General features: G+C 48.6%; 1 protein-coding gene across 6 annotated transcripts in view; it reads left to right on the plus strand.

Moving 5' to 3' along the window:
* Nucleotides 1-252: 252 nt before the first annotated feature.
* The window catches only part of FAM53A (family with sequence similarity 53 member A), a 206,642-nt gene continuing 191,660 nt past the window's right edge, over nucleotides 253-15,234 (plus strand). The window contains exon 1 of one of the 6 annotated variants that reach the window (XM_029592634.1): nucleotides 253-403. The gene's annotated coding sequence lies outside the window, so the exon portion shown is untranslated. Of the gene's footprint in view, nucleotides 404-1,235; nucleotides 1,357-1,392; nucleotides 1,521-15,234 lie in introns of those variants that run through there. The other 5 variants (XM_029592643.1, XM_029592641.1, XM_029592647.1 and 2 more) reach the window with 5 other exon arrangements.

Here is a 15,234-nt window from a genome sequence, read left to right on the forward strand (position 1 = left end):
GCTGGAAGGGGTGAGAACTTGGAGAAAGTGAAGGAGGGCAGTTCCCTTTCCGCACTAACTCGTCTGATTCCTCTCATCCGTCTTCATTTCGGAAGGACAAACAGTCTGCAAATCCCACTGCAAGTAAAGAATCCCAATCCCCCTTTCCACTATTTATTATTAAAACCGAGGCCTGTGTCTTGACAGTTCCTGCATGCCCCTCTGTAGGCATCCGGCATGGTAGAGCCCTAGTTTGTATAAGCTGCAGCCCAGGGTGCGCTGAGGCCCAAACTCCCTGTGAGTTAAGGAACGGAGACAGTAACTTCACAGCTGCACTGTTTATGCATGCCGTTACACATTCTCTCGTTACCTGAGATCTAAATTTTCATCTCTCATTTGTGTAAGCAGTTTCATGGAGATGCAGGTAATTTATTTCCATAGTTAAAAAAAAAAAAAAAAAAAGAATTTTGTGACAGTGTTATAGTAATTCATAAGTTCCTGTAATAAAAAAAAAATAAAAATATATATATATATATACACACACACACACACACACACAACCGTTCAAACATAAAAGCATGGAATGTCCTTTTGTCTAGGCAGAGCTGCAAACCGAGCTTTGTTAATGGAATACAGTTGTGAAGTTATGCTTGACTTATGCTGCGAGTTTGAGCTGATCGCTTTTGGTAACAGGATTTGCAGCGGAGGTTGAACTGTGGATAGCAGTCATTTTAAAACGAGGAGCTCAGAGGATGGAGCGCTAGCAGAAACTCTGCAGCAGGGGGAACGCTTTGCTGTGGCATTGGCAAGGCTCACTCCTCCCCTCGCTCACGTTGGGAGGAGGCGGGACTTGACATCCGGCAATGTACGTGCCTTTGGCGTAGCTCTAGCGTAATCCTCGCGCTCCGCGAGCAATGCAGGATAGTGGAGGCGAAGGTAAATCGGGATCGTGAATATGTGAGAGCGGAGCTGGGCCGCCGGGGACTGTAGTCTATTGGTCGGTGGGGCCGCCGTTAGAAAGCGTTGGCGCAGCCACGTTCTTAGAACTACAAAGGTGCCTTTGCTTCTGCTTTTGAGTCACTACCCCCTACCGTGGAATGTGTAGTTGCGTTCCGCGTGCACTTGGATAGTGGTGGAGGTAAAAATGACAAGAACGAGGAGCTATGGTGAGGGATGGTAAAAGGTGACGGAGGCCGCGTCGGGCCAATAAGGTGTGAGAGGGGGTGTGGCGTGGGCGGGTTCGAGCTGCTGTTTCATTGGCGAGCACTGGCAGAGCCAGCCTCACTCGGATGCAGACCGAGGAAGGGAAGAGGTGGTGGCACGCTCTGGCGGCGTAAGGGGGCTTTGGCACAGGTACATCGTGAGCTGCCGGCGAATGTGAGCGAGGAGGGTACCGGGCAGCTATCTTTACCCGGGGCTGGTGGAGCCCCTGCTGCACTGCACGCTGCCCGAGACTGCACATGCACCGGTGCACGCACGGCGCGCGCAGGAGTGGTGGGCTCTTCCATGGATGTGTATCCTTGTGGCTGTCTGTATAAACGGTACTGCATGGAGATTTGTGCATTTGTCTTTTCATGTGGCTTTTCATCGGTTCTGTGCGAAACGTTTGTTTTTACTTCCCCCGAGGTGGGTTTCTATCGCGCCCCCCCCACCCCCCTACATATCTTCTGTGTTGCAGAGTAAGTGAATACAGCAGTGTTATTAGATAAATCAATATTAGTTTTGGCATTCCTTCCCTTGAAGGGATGACTTGTTTGATTTTCTTAATGTTGTGGGCATGATGAAAAGTCCCCCCTGGTCACTTGTAAAGAGGCATTTTTTTTTCTTCAGGCCGTGGTGTGTGTGACATAATGTCACTTCCCCCAATTATATTCTGTGTTTAAAAATGGAATCTTGTGCAGTAGTGGTAAGGTGCTGGCTGATCGCAGAGATGAGTCAGAGCAGATAAAAGGTCCTGATTATAATGTGCACACTGAGTGGTAGGCCTCAGGATGAGTTGAACCAGCTGGTTGAATCTATTTTCTGGTTCACTGTACTTACATTAAAATTAGCTTCTGTGAGCTATTCTGCAGACATTACTGATGTGCCTTGAATACATATAAAGCTGACTTGTCTATAGCTGTTTTGAAAGGAAAAATAAGCCCTTGTGTTTTTTTTTTCTTTAAGAATCAGATATCAGAAGGTGTGTGTGAAACCATGAAGTATGTGTCTTGTGAGTTATGACTTTGTAGTGTACTGAGAATGCAAAGCCCTGAAACAGTGAATTAAATTCCCTTGTGAAACTCAATGGGGGGAAGGGGAATGTGGTGGTTTGAAAGCAAAGGCAGTATAGGGAAGCTGCAGCTCTTCATGCAATAAATGCATAATCAGACCAAATCACAGGCCTTCAAGCTCTATTTCACCAACTGTGAATTATCACATTTGTGGATATTTTGTATGGAGAAAAAGAATTAGCCAGGAAATTTGTAAATATTTAATTGCATGCAGAATGCTTAGTTTTCATTTTTCATGTAATTGGTAAATCTGACTGTTTTTGGTTTAAGGTTTAAGTTTTTGGTTTAAGTAATACTTAAACCAAAAACTATATTGGCGCATGGGAAAGTATTACATGACTACTTTTATCAGATTTCAATGTAGTATCAAACTAGTGCTAATTCTTTTGAATTGCAGCTAACCTTCTGCAGACTTCTCATGCAGTAGATTTAGCTGATAATAGTTTATCACTTGGACCAAAACATACTATTTACATGATCTAATAAGACTTTGCAACATTCAAAGATTCTAGTTTTCTTAAAAAAAACCAAATACAACTACTAGAAATCCGTAAAAGATGTAAATGTGTACGGCATTATTTTAAAACGCAAATTTCAACATAGGCTTTCTGTTTAGGCTTACAATTTTCTATTGTAATATGCTGCTAAGGTTAATCTATACAGAATACTGAGATAACATAGGTGAACATATGGTAATGATCTTGGAGTCCTTTTTTATGATTGTGGTTTGACTATGCTGCTTCATATTAATAGCATAATCTTTCCATTTGAATGGACTCTTTCAGATTTTAGTAATGGAATAAAGTTCATGATAGCACATAGTAGAAATTCAACAGTTGTAATTACAGAAATACCAGTCTGCCTGTTCTAAATATAGTTGTTTTGTGGCGATGTTACCAATGAGCAAAATCAGAACATGGGCTCTTCTGAATTGTTGTTCTCGGAGGACAAGCAGGATGGTAGTTCTCACACATGGGTGACATCAGATGGAGCCCTGACACGGAAAACTTATGTTAAGGTTTCTAGAACTTTGACTGGGCACACTGAGCATGCCCAGCATGTCCTGTATCATGTGTCCATGCGGGATCCCCCTCCAGTCTCTCTGCAGAGCTGTAAGCATCTTAGTCTGAGTAAGCTTACTTTGGCTGTTTGGCCCTTTTGGAAAACTTTTTTTTTCTTTTCACTGTTTTTTTTTCTTTGCGGTGTTTGTCTTGGTGCTTCTCCATAGTGTCCCTAGTCAGGCTTTCCAACACTTCTGGCACATTTTTTCGCTGTCAATTCCTCCGCAGCAGCAGTGCCTCTGTACCCACCAACATTTGATGCCCAATGCCATCTATTTTGATTTTGCGGCCCTTTTATTTCACCTAGTCATGGCCGTGTCCAGTTTTCAGTGGTGTTCCTGGTGCCTGAAGACCATGTCCTTTACGGACTCTCATGAGATGTGTGCCCTGTGCCTGGGGCATTGCATGACATCCAGGGTTGCCGCTTATGCACACACATGATCCAGAAGGGACGACATCTTTGGCTCGACAAAATGGAATGGCTCTTCGGGTCAAAGAAGACTGAATCATTGATGGACCTTGGAGCCACACTGGACGCTGCCTTCGATGTCGGCAGGACTGTTGATTCTGTTGGTGCTGTCAATGGATGAGGCGCTGGAGATAGACCATCATCGATCTCCAGGCAGGACATCTGGTTCCTCGTCCTTGCCCTCGGCACAGGTAAGGACAGGGCTGAGCATCAAGGGAAGTCGAAAAAGCATCAGCACCGGTCCCAGTCTATGCAGTGTTGGGCACAGGGATACACCAGCTCATGCCACGATGCCCCTGAAGTGACCCTGTTGCGAGGAGTGCCAGTACTCCATTGATGTCAGGGGTCTGTGACTGTCTCCACTGGTTCTAATGCCAGTCACCGATATGCCTCAGATCTGAAGAGGATCTGGCAATCCCTCCTTCCTCCCAGATGGTATTGGCAATGTTCGAGGAGGAGCTGGAGTGGCGAGTCCAGCTGGTGGTAGAACGGGTGCTGCAGGGCGTTGGTCCTCTGGCACCAGTGGTATTGGATCTGGTACTGTCCTTCCTGGAACTGATGCTGGAGAAGCTCAATGTGCTCATTTCTACGTTACCGCCCCAGCTAGCATCTGTGCCGGGAACAGTGTTGGTGCCTGGCAGAGCACTGAATCCTCCCCCTGCCGATAGTTATAGTTGCTGGTTCCAAGGAGGAGGAAGATCCACCCAGGCTGGCAGAGATGCTGAAGCCTGTAGGCTCTCCACGCCCAGGTTTGCTGGTGTCTGCGTCTCTGGATGAAGGCAGAGCGCCTAGGGCCCCATCCCCTATGGTTTATAGTGAACATGAGGGTCCCTATGACTCCTGGGGGGACAATACCTCAGAGTCCTCTCAAAGATTCTTGAGGGTCTCCCATCAGACCCTTCTCTTCCAAAAGAGCATAGGAAGTGTCTGCCTGCGGACTTAACCTTTGCAGGGTTTGTGAGGGTAATGGCGGAAACCATCCTATTTCAGTTACTGACGGAGGAAGATGCCAGGCACAAAATGCTTGAGATCCTCCAGTTCATGGAGCCTCCTAAGGGGATTGTGGTGGTCCCGGTACATGATATCCTTAAAGGGCTGCTGCTGAGGATATTTGAACACCTCCTCACAGTGCATCCCATTAAGAAGGCTGACAAGGTCTATCTCCAGAAGGATGCCAGATTCGGCAAGCGTCAGCTACCTCACCATTCAGTATTCAAATCCGTTCTCAAGAGAGCCAAGCATTCTTGGTGCCCACAGGGAAGGACCACAGTGATGGGATGTTCTTGGGAGGGATGTGTTTCAAGGGGCCATGTTTATTGCCTGCATTGCTTCCTATCAGCTCTACATGAGCCAGTACTCACGGGACATCTGGAAGCGGATGCAGGAGGTGGTCCAGCAGCAGGAGACACTCATAAGCAAATAAGAAATTGCCATACTGGGTCAGACCAACGGTCCATCAAGCCCAGCATCCTGTTTCCAATAGTGGCCAAACCGGGCTACAAGTACCTGGCAAGAACCCAAACACTAAGTTGATCCTATGCCACTGATGCCAGTAATAGCAGAGGCTATTCCCTAAGTCAACTTGATTAATAAGTTATTGGACATCTCCTCCAAGAACTTATCCAAACCTTTTTTTAAACCCAGCTACACTAGCTGCACTAACCACATCCTCTGGCAGCAAATTCCAGAACTTAATTGTTGAATGATTAGTATTAAATGTGCTACTTGCTAACTTCATGGAGTTCCCCCTAGTTCTATTATCAGAGAGAGTAAATAACAGATTCACATCTACCCATTCTAGACCTTTCTTGATTTTAAAGACCTCTATCATATCCCCCCTCAGCTGTCTCTTCTCCAAGCTGAAGAGCCCTAACCTCTTTAGCCTTTCCTCATAGGGGAACTATTCCATCCCCTTTATCATTTTGGTCGTCCTTCTCTCTACCTTCTCCAGTGCAACTATATCTTTTTTTGAGATGTGGTGACCAGAGTTGCGCGCTGTACTCAAGGTGCGGGCTCACAATTGAGCAATGTAGACATGACTTTTCCATTTATTCACCATTCCTTTCCTAACAATTCCTAACATTGTTTGCTTTTTTTGACTGCCACAGCACACTGAGCTGACTGTTTCAATATATTATCCAATATGATGCCTAGATCTTTTTCCTGGGAGATAACTCCTAATATGGAACTAACATTAGTTTAACTACAGCATGGGTTACTTTTCCCTATATGCAATACTTTGCACTTGTCCACATTAAATTTCAATACCATTTGGATGCCCGATCTTCCAGTCATGCAAGGTCCACCTGCAATTTATCACAATCTGCTTGCGAATTAACTACTCCTGAATAATTTTGTATCTGCAAATTTGATAACCTCACTCGTCTTATTCCTTTCCAGATTGTTTATAAACATATTGAAAAGCACTGGTCCAAGTACAGATCCATGAGGCACTCCACTGTTTACCCTTTTCCAGTGAGAAAACTGACCATTTAATCCTACTCTCTGTTTCCTGTCTTTTAACCAGTTTGTAATCCACAAAAGGACATCACCTCTTATCCCATGACATTTTAGTTTTCTTAGAAGCCTCTCATGAGGGAATTTGTCAAACATCTTCTGAAATCTGAGGCAAGACTGCTGTTAGGTAAATCCATGTTGACTGTGTTCTATTAAGCTATGTCTTTCTATATGTTCTGTGATTTTGATCTTTAGAATAGTTTCCACTATTTTTCCTGGTACTGAAGTCTGGCACACTGATCTATAGTTTCCTGGATCGCCCCTGGAGCCCTTTTTAAATATTGGTTACATTGGCCACCCTCAAGTCTTCAGGTACAATGAATGATTTTAATGATAGGTTACAAATAGGTTACATGCACTCGTGTCACTGGTGCATAAGGGCCTGGAGTGTGGGAAACACGAGATCTGACAACTTAAGATGTTTTTGAGACGGCATCAGGGGTCTTTGCAGCAGGAATTAGTGTCCACAGAATGTCATGGCTGCGAGCCTCGGATATCTGACTAGAGGAACAGGAACGACTCGCTGATGTGCTGTGTACTGGGGAGAATCTCTTTGGAGAGAGGGTGAGGGACGTGATAGCCCAGCTCCGGGACCACCATGAACCCTGCAACTCTCTGTCGGCATTCTGGATCAGTCGTCCTCTTCTAGGAAGTTGGTGAGTATGGGACAGAGGAAGTCTTCTTTTTTTTTTTTTTTTTTTTTTTTTGTCAGAGGAAATACTGTCCTCTTCCCCTTGCTACCCTCAACAGTGTCAGTGCTCCTGTGGCCATCCCAGGGTAGCAGAGAGCCCCCAAGCCCCAGCCAGCATCTGTCAACTCAGAAACAGGGTTTTGACTGGTTCATAGGGAGCGTAGGCCAGTCGCCCGTAGCCGGGACTTTGGACCCTCTGGTCAGGCGCAGGCTGCAGTCTTTCACAAACCAGTGGCCCAGTGTAACCTCAGCTTTGGGTTCTTTTCATCATCTGTCAAGGGTACCAATTGAATCTATTGGATGTCCTGTCAGTTTGCCCTCCGATCCCATTTTGGGAGTCTTTAGAGCATCAGACGGTATTGCTATCTGAGCTTTCCTCCCTCTTAACAGCCAGAGCAATCGAGCCTGTCCCACCAGGCAAAGAGGGCAGGGATTCTACTCCAGATACTTCCTGATTCCAAAGAGAACAGGAGGAGTCTGTCCCATCCTGAGGGCCTTGAACAAATTTCTAAAAGAGAAGTTCAAGGTGGTTTCCCTGGGCACCTTGAGCCTCCTCTTACAAAAGGGGTCTGGCTATGCTCCCTCATTCTAAAGGATGCATACACTCACATTGAGATTTTCCCCACTCACAGCAAATCTCTGATTTGTGGTGGGAAAACAGTACTTTCATTCACGCTAGCGTCAGCCCCACAAGTCTTCACAGTCTGCAGGCTGGAGGTTGTTTTCCCCTATCCCCTATGTGGACGATTGGCTGGAGAAGAGCACATCTCAGACAGGGGCAGTGAGGTCCATGTGCTTGACCATCTGGGTGTTGGAGTTGCTAGGGTTAGTCATAAACTACCTGAAGTCCCATCTTGGTCTATCACCTCAGTTGAACTTCATAGGAGTCCTGCTAGACAGGACTCAGGCCAAGGCCTCAATGCCTCATCAAAGGACCATCACTTTGACTACCATTACAGCAGAGATTCAGAAGAGCCAGCAGGTGTCAGCCTGGCACATATTGAGGCTGTTGTACCATATTGCTGCAACCATCCATGTCACTCACTTCGCACTATTAAACAAGCGTAGAACCTAATGGACCTTGAGTTTGCAATGGTGCCAGGCCATGCAGAACCTCCAGGACTGCATCCAAATTGCCTCATTTCTCTGGGACTCGTCCTGGTGGCAGGTATGTTAAATCTGGAGTAGGGAATCTATTTTTGAAGTCCTCCTACCCAAACTGTCGTATCCATGGATGCGTCCATCCTGGGCTGGGAAGCTCATGTAGATGGGCTCAGCACCCAGGGGCTATAGTCTGCTCAGGAGAACTGTTGTAAAATCAACTTCCTGGAGCTTCGGGCGATCAGATATGCACCATGGACTTTCAGAGATTCTGTCCAAAGTTTTCCTGATCTAAACAGACAACCAAGTAGCAATGTATGTCAAGTAGGGAGGTACGGGATTGTACCTCCTGTGTCGGGAAGCAGTCCAGATCTGGTCATGGACTCTGTCCCACGGGATGGTGCTCAGGGCTAAGTACCTGGCCAGGATGGAGAACATGGTAGTGGCAGACTGAGTTGTGCTGTCAGGCCTCACAAGTGGTCCCTGGACCAGGGGGTAGTGAATTGGGTATTATGCCTCTGGTGGAGCCCAGGTGTGGATCTATTCATGTCCCCTTGTAACAGGAAGGTGCCTCGGTTCTGCTCCCTGTGCGGGTCAGACCACAAACCAGCCTTCGACACTCGCCCATTGTGGCGAGTATCAAAGGCTCTGTTTCCTCAGATGTCCTTAGTGGTGAAGACTCTCTTGAAGCTTCGAGGACAAGGACTATGATCTTCATAGCCCCTTGTTGGCAGAGACAGGTCTGGTTTCCCCACGCCTACAGGAGTTATCCATCCGGAGACCAATCAGTCTGGGGACTTCCCCAGATCTTATAACACATGATCTAAGCAGGTTGCACCATCCCAATCTGTAGCCCTTGTCGCTCACACCTGGATGTTGAGAGGTTAATTCTGCAACAACTCTCTCTGAGGATGTTTTTGGTCCTTGGCTTCTAGAAAGCCTTCCAGTAGAAAGTCCTACAGACTAAAGTGGAGGAGGTTTTCTGTGTGGTGTGAGCAGGAGGCCCTAGATCAGTTCTCCTGCCCCACCCAAACACTGCTCGATTACCACCTACACCTGTCAGAAGCTGGCTTAAACACCAACTCAGTTAGAGCCCATCTGTGTGATTGGTGCATGCCACCATGGTGTAGGTGGTACTGCCATCTCTGTACAGCCTATAGTTGTACGGTTCATGCTTGGCCTACTTCAACTGAAGCCTCCCCTAAAGCCCTCCCACTGTGTTTTGGGACCTCAATGTAGTATTAGCTCAGCTGATGAAAGCTTCTTTTGAGCCACTGCACACCTGTGACCTGAAGAACCTGACCTGGAAGGTCATATTTTTGGTGGTGGCACTTCAGTGTGCAGGGGCAGTGAGCTGCAGGCCTTAGTGACTTATCTACCTTATGCTATTTTTTTTTTAATCATGACAGGGTGGTCTTGCATATGCACCCTTAAGTTCTTGTCTAAGGTGGTGACAGACTTTCATCTTAACCACTCCATTGTCCTGCCAACTTTCTTTCCCAGGCCCCATTTACACTAAGGCGAACGAGCACTGCACAGTTTGGACTGCGAGCAAGCCTTAGCTTTCTGTCTGGAGCGGCTAAAGCCCATACAGTCCACCCAATTTTTTATTTCTTTTGATAGGAATAGATTGAGCATTGCCATTGCAACCTGCTAGCCAATTGGATAGTGTATTTGGCATCTCCTTCTGTTAGTCCTAGGCAGGACTGCATCTTGTGGGTCATGTCAAGGCTAGTTCTGTCAGAACCATGGCAGTGTCAGTGGTCCACTTGCGAGCAGTTCCATGGAAATGTGCAAGGCTGTGACATGGAGTTTTCTCCATACCTTCACAAGTCACTATTGTCTTGATAGGGATGGCTGACACAACAGTAGGTTCAGCCAGTCTGTCCTTCAGAACCTGTTTGAGGTGTAGAACCCAACTCTTCTCACCTAGGGCCTGTTTTGGGTTCAGGCTGTCTCCCCTCTCTGTTACCAACAACACTGTTGTGCTAGTTGGCACCTGATTGGGTATCTTTTGGTTCCTTTTTATGTTGGGGGGGGGGGGGGGGGGCGGCGGCCTGTTGCTAGAGATTCACTCGTGTGAGGGAGAAAGCAGAGTTGCTTACCTGTAACAGGTGTTCTCAGAGGACAGCAGGATGTTCTCAGGAAACCTGCCTTCCACCTGGAAGAGTTGGGTTTCTCCTAATTTTCTTTTATATATGTACAAGCCGTTAAGCCCGTTAAAACGGGCTACATTAACATTTTTTTTGGATCATTTTCCTTCCCCCTCATTCTCCCTCCCACCTCCCCCACTCTCTCCCCTCAGTCACTCCTCTCTCCCCTCCCTCCTCCCCTCAGTCCCTCCCCCCTCCTCCCTCCCCCAGTCACTCCCCCCTCCCCCCCTCAGTCACTCCCCTCAGTCACTCCCCCCTCCTCCCCTCAGTCACTCCTATCTCCCCCCTCCCCCAGTCACTCCCCTCAGTCACTCCCCTCCTCCCTCCCTCAGTCACTCCCCTCCTCCCTCCCTCAGTCACTCCCCCCTCCCCCCCTCAGTCACTCTCCCCCTCCCCCAGTCACTCCTATCTCCCCCTCCCCCAGTCACTCCCCCCTCCTCCCCTCAGTCACTCCTATCTCCCCCAGTCACTCCCCTCAGTCACTCCCCCTCCCCTCCCTCCCCTCAGTCACTCCTATCTCCTCCCCTCCCCATTCCACTCCCCTCAGTCACTCCCGACTCCCCCTTCCCTCCCCTCGAGTCACTCCTATCTCCCCCAGTCCACTCCCCTCAGTCACCTCCCCCATCCTCCCCCTCCCCTCAGTCACTCCCCCCCACCTCCTCCCTCCCACTCACAGTCCACTCCCCCTGTCCTCCCTCCTCGAGTCACTCCCCGCAGTCCACGCCCCCCCCTCCTCCCATCCCTCAGTCACTCCCCCCCCTCCTCCCCTCCCTCAGTCACCCTCCCTCCCCCCCTCCCCTCAGTCACTCCTATCTCCCCCTCCCCCGTCACTCTCCTCAGGCCACTCCAGTCACTCCCCCCTCCTCCCTCCCTCAGTACTCCCCTCCTCCCTCCCTCAGTCACTCCCCCTCCCTCAGTCACTCCCCCCTCCTCCCTCCCTCAGTCACTCCCCCCCTCCCCCCCCTCCTCAGCACTCCCCCCTCCTCCCTCCCTCAGTCACTCCTATCTCCCCCTCCCCCAGTCACTCCCCTCAGTCACTCCTCCCTCCCCTCAGTCACTCCTCCCTCCCTCAGTCACTCCTTATCCTCCCCTCCCCTCCCCAGTCACTCCCCTCAGTCACTCCCCCCTCCTCCCCCTCAGTCACTCCCCCTCCTCCCTCCCTCAGTCACTCCTATCTCCCCCTCCTCCCTCCCCCTCAGTCACTCCCCTCAGTCACTCCTATCTCCCCCTCCCCCTCCCCCCCAGTCACTCCTCTCTCCCCCCTCCCCTCAGTCACTCCTTCCTCCCCCCTCCCCTCAGTCGATCTCCGCCGACGACCCAGAGCGGCGGCGGCCCGAAGACGCGGGGCGGCGGCGGCATGCGCGCGAGGGAGGGACAGACTTCCTTCCGTCCGTCCGTCTGTCCCTCCCTCGCGCGCATGCTGCCGCCGCTCCGGGTCTTCGGGCCGGTGCCGCTCCTGCCCGGGTCTTCGGGCCGGTGCCGCTGCCGCCGCTCCGGGTCTTCGGGCCGGTGCCGCTGCCGCTCCTGCCCGGGTCTTCGGGCCGCCGCCGCTCCGGGTCTTCGGGCCGCCGCCGCTCCGGGTCTTCGGGCCGCCGCCCCGGGTCTTCGGGCCGGTGCCGCCGCCGCTCCGGGTCTTCGGGCCGGTGCCGCCACCGCTCCGGGTCTTCGGGCTGCCGCTCCTACAGCGCCATTTTTATTTTCAAGAGGCACACTGTGACCGATGTGCTCGCATGCGCGGTAGAGCTGCTCTCTACTGCGCATTTGCGGCACGTCGGTCAAGCTTCGTTTATTAGGTAGGATACCCAAGTGAAAAATTTGTATCTTCATAACATAATACACCTACCATTAAAAATATAATTCTATGTTATAAGACTGGAGAGGGACCTTGCATGGACGCATGGTATAGGGCATGCTGGGCATTTTCAGTGTGCCAAGTCAAAGTTCTAGAAACTTTGTCATAAGTTTTCTGTCAGGGCTCCATCTGATGCCGCCCATGTGTGTGTGTGGACTAACATCCTGTTGTCCTCTGAGAACATCTGTTATAGGTAAGCAACTCTGCTTTACTGGTCTCACTATGGCAGTTTTAGTGGTAGGTGTATTATGTTAAGAGGATACATATTTTTCACTTGGGTATCAAAATAAAACCTATTCGGCTTTACATTAGTACTAGTATCTGTAAGAAGTCTCAGCTATTGTTAACATTTAAAGGACTAGGGGGTATGCTTGTTTTATGTCCTCTTTGCTAGGGATTTTCTGCTTTTTCATTTTTCTATAGTGGTATAAAATAGAGGCTAGCTCAAAATGTGAGCAAATAAGAACATAAGATATGTCATACTTGGCAAGACAAAGGTCCACTGAGCCCAGCATCCTGTCTCCAACAGTGGTCAGTTGGGTTCACAAGTACCCAGCAGATCCCAAAACATAAATCTTTTTTTTTTTTTTTGTTACTACTAGGGATAGTGATGGCTTTCCCTAGTCTGCCTCGCCAATATTTGAATCTAATGGTTAGAAGCTGCCTGCTAGGTCCTAGTTGACCCTATTTGGTTCTGTTGACTCAGGATGCTGGGCTGGATGGACCTTTGGTCTGATCAAGCATGGCATATTTTATGTTAAGTGCCAAAGACCTCAATTTCAGATTTGACAGTGAAATCTCCTTCAATTTGCATTTATTAAAAAAAAAAAGTTGTAGTATTGATAGCAGCTCCCCTTTAACTTAGAAATATCAATTTCTTAATTAAAAAAAATTGCCAATGTATTTTTATACTTTCACTGCATTTGATCTTTCTTTTCCCTTCCCAGTGCCTGGGAGAGTAGTCACTTATTTCCTCCCAGGGTTTCTTAACTTTTTAAAGCAAAATACACTTTTCCTTTTTTCTCCTCTCTTCCTCTTAGGGCTGTTTTGGGTACTGACTCCTCCAGGATTGCTTGGAGGATCGCTCCCTATTTAGTGGAGGCTGGTTACCTGATATTTTCACATCTTGTTTTGCCGGGGAATCTTCCTTTTCTGCAGTTGATATTTAGTTGCTTGTAGTTGAAGTTCTTTGGATTTTTGCCTTTCCTCTTAATTTAGCAGCCCTAGCGTGTGTGTGTGCACTTCCCTGCTAAGTACCTGAAATTATTGGTTCAGCAATGCCTACCCTCCCAATGTCCACAGGAAGATAGTTTGGATTTCAATTTCCTATTGCCTACTGCCTGGTTGGACAATTTGGCTTCATATAATCTGACCCTAGTTTCCTTTCTGGCCAGGCAATCATGCCCTTCCCCTTTAACTAACAGAATTAAATTGGAGGGCCTTTTTCTTTAGGTTTTTCCCCATCCGCCTACCTTCCCATACATTGTCTGAATGGCCAAGCCAGTGGGACGCAAGTGCTGAAAAGCAGAATAGAAATCAAATTAGTTGAGTCTTTTTATTTACTCTGTTCACTCCCCCTAACCAATGGTCCCTGTCTTCAAACCGTGCATCCCCATCATTTTAGCTGGAAAGCTGCTGGTCCTGGTTCCCACAGTTGGCGAGGAGAGAGAATGAGGAGGGCAGTTGCTGAAGCACAAGGCATGACACCCAAGCAGACATGAGACATGGAGGTGCTGACATGAGATTCCTCCCATTGACCAAGTATCGGAGAAGAGATTTGGTTCCTCATTTGGTGCTGCACAGGCTGCTAAGCACCTAGGCTATTCCTTGAGGGCCCAGTCTAACTGCCTTAAACTGGACAGACTCGGGTCAGCATAAAGTTCCCCCCTCTGACCTGATGAGTCCACAGGGGACCTTAAATAGTCTTTGCTGAAGAGGGGGTTTCTCCCTTCCCACAGCAGAAGTTGTACCAATGTTGTATTCTGCAGAATTCAGGTTCAGGGGCTATCAAAGGGATGGTGGGAAGATCAGCAACCATTCCTGGCCCTTATGAGCTTAAAGTGGGTTCCCAGGAAAATCCCTCCTAGGACAGGAGGACCTCGGATTGGCCCACAGGAGTCAGACAGCCCTGGGAGAACCAAGCCCTTAATGCAGGAGGGAGACAGTGGGTCCGAGCAGAACCCTCATCTTTTCCGCTACCTCGCTGTCAATTCATTGTCCTCTCTTCCAGACTCGTGGGCAAGCATTTTCTGTTGAGCAGGCTGAATTAGCTATGTTGTCTGGGGGTGACAGCAGGGCTAATTCAGCCTATCTATGGAAAACACCATTTATGATAAGTAAGCTTGCTGTTATAGTGCAACTGAATGGGGGCTATTGGGAGTTACACAACCTGGGAATACAGATATCCCTATAGTTGTAAGACTTGTGGGCCACCTTTGGAGGTCACATGTGGGATCCTTGGGGAGAAGTGGGTGGTGGTCAGACATTGTCCTAGGAAGAAGCCTCAGGTAAGACTCTAGACTTGGGGAAGGCCCACGAAGAGAGGATGAAAAATCCCCAGGGAGGGTCCCATGCAAGGGAGGGATTCAGCTGGCTGGTGTATGGGCATAGAACACTTTGCAATACCTGGCATAATCCTTTTGAGATGAATGGGTACACGTTTGCCTCTTGACGGTCTGTCCTGAGAGTTTTGCAAAGCTGGAGGGTCCCATACTTCGGTCCTGCATATTGTTCCTAAGCTACAAGAACCCTCCAAATATTCAGTCTCCTTGGCCTTGAAAAATTGGTAGGTTACGGGAGTGGCCTTTGACACATTTCTGTGCCATACTGAAGACCTTATGCACCACAAGCAGGTATAGTATGCATTATATAGCTCTCTGCTATCCTGATACACCCTGATAGGTGATACCAGTAGATGGGGAAGGGGTGTTTGAACTTTAGTGGGTGGCCAACTAGGTACCTTTGCCGGTGAGTTGTCATTGCCACAAGCAGACATTTAAGTAGGCTCACATCCCCTTGAACCTCTTTAGCATAACAGTGGAAGGACCTCAAATACATGTACTTATTATCTCCCAAGGCACTTGGCTGTTTTTCCTTTCATGTTTCTATTTTTCGGGCAAACTATGTCCAGAGCCCCAA

The sequence above is a fragment of the Rhinatrema bivittatum genome, chromosome 1 (genome assembly GCF_901001135.1).
Source record: "Rhinatrema bivittatum chromosome 1, aRhiBiv1.1, whole genome shotgun sequence".
NCBI classification, from domain to species: domain Eukaryota; kingdom Metazoa; phylum Chordata; class Amphibia; order Gymnophiona; family Rhinatrematidae; genus Rhinatrema; species Rhinatrema bivittatum.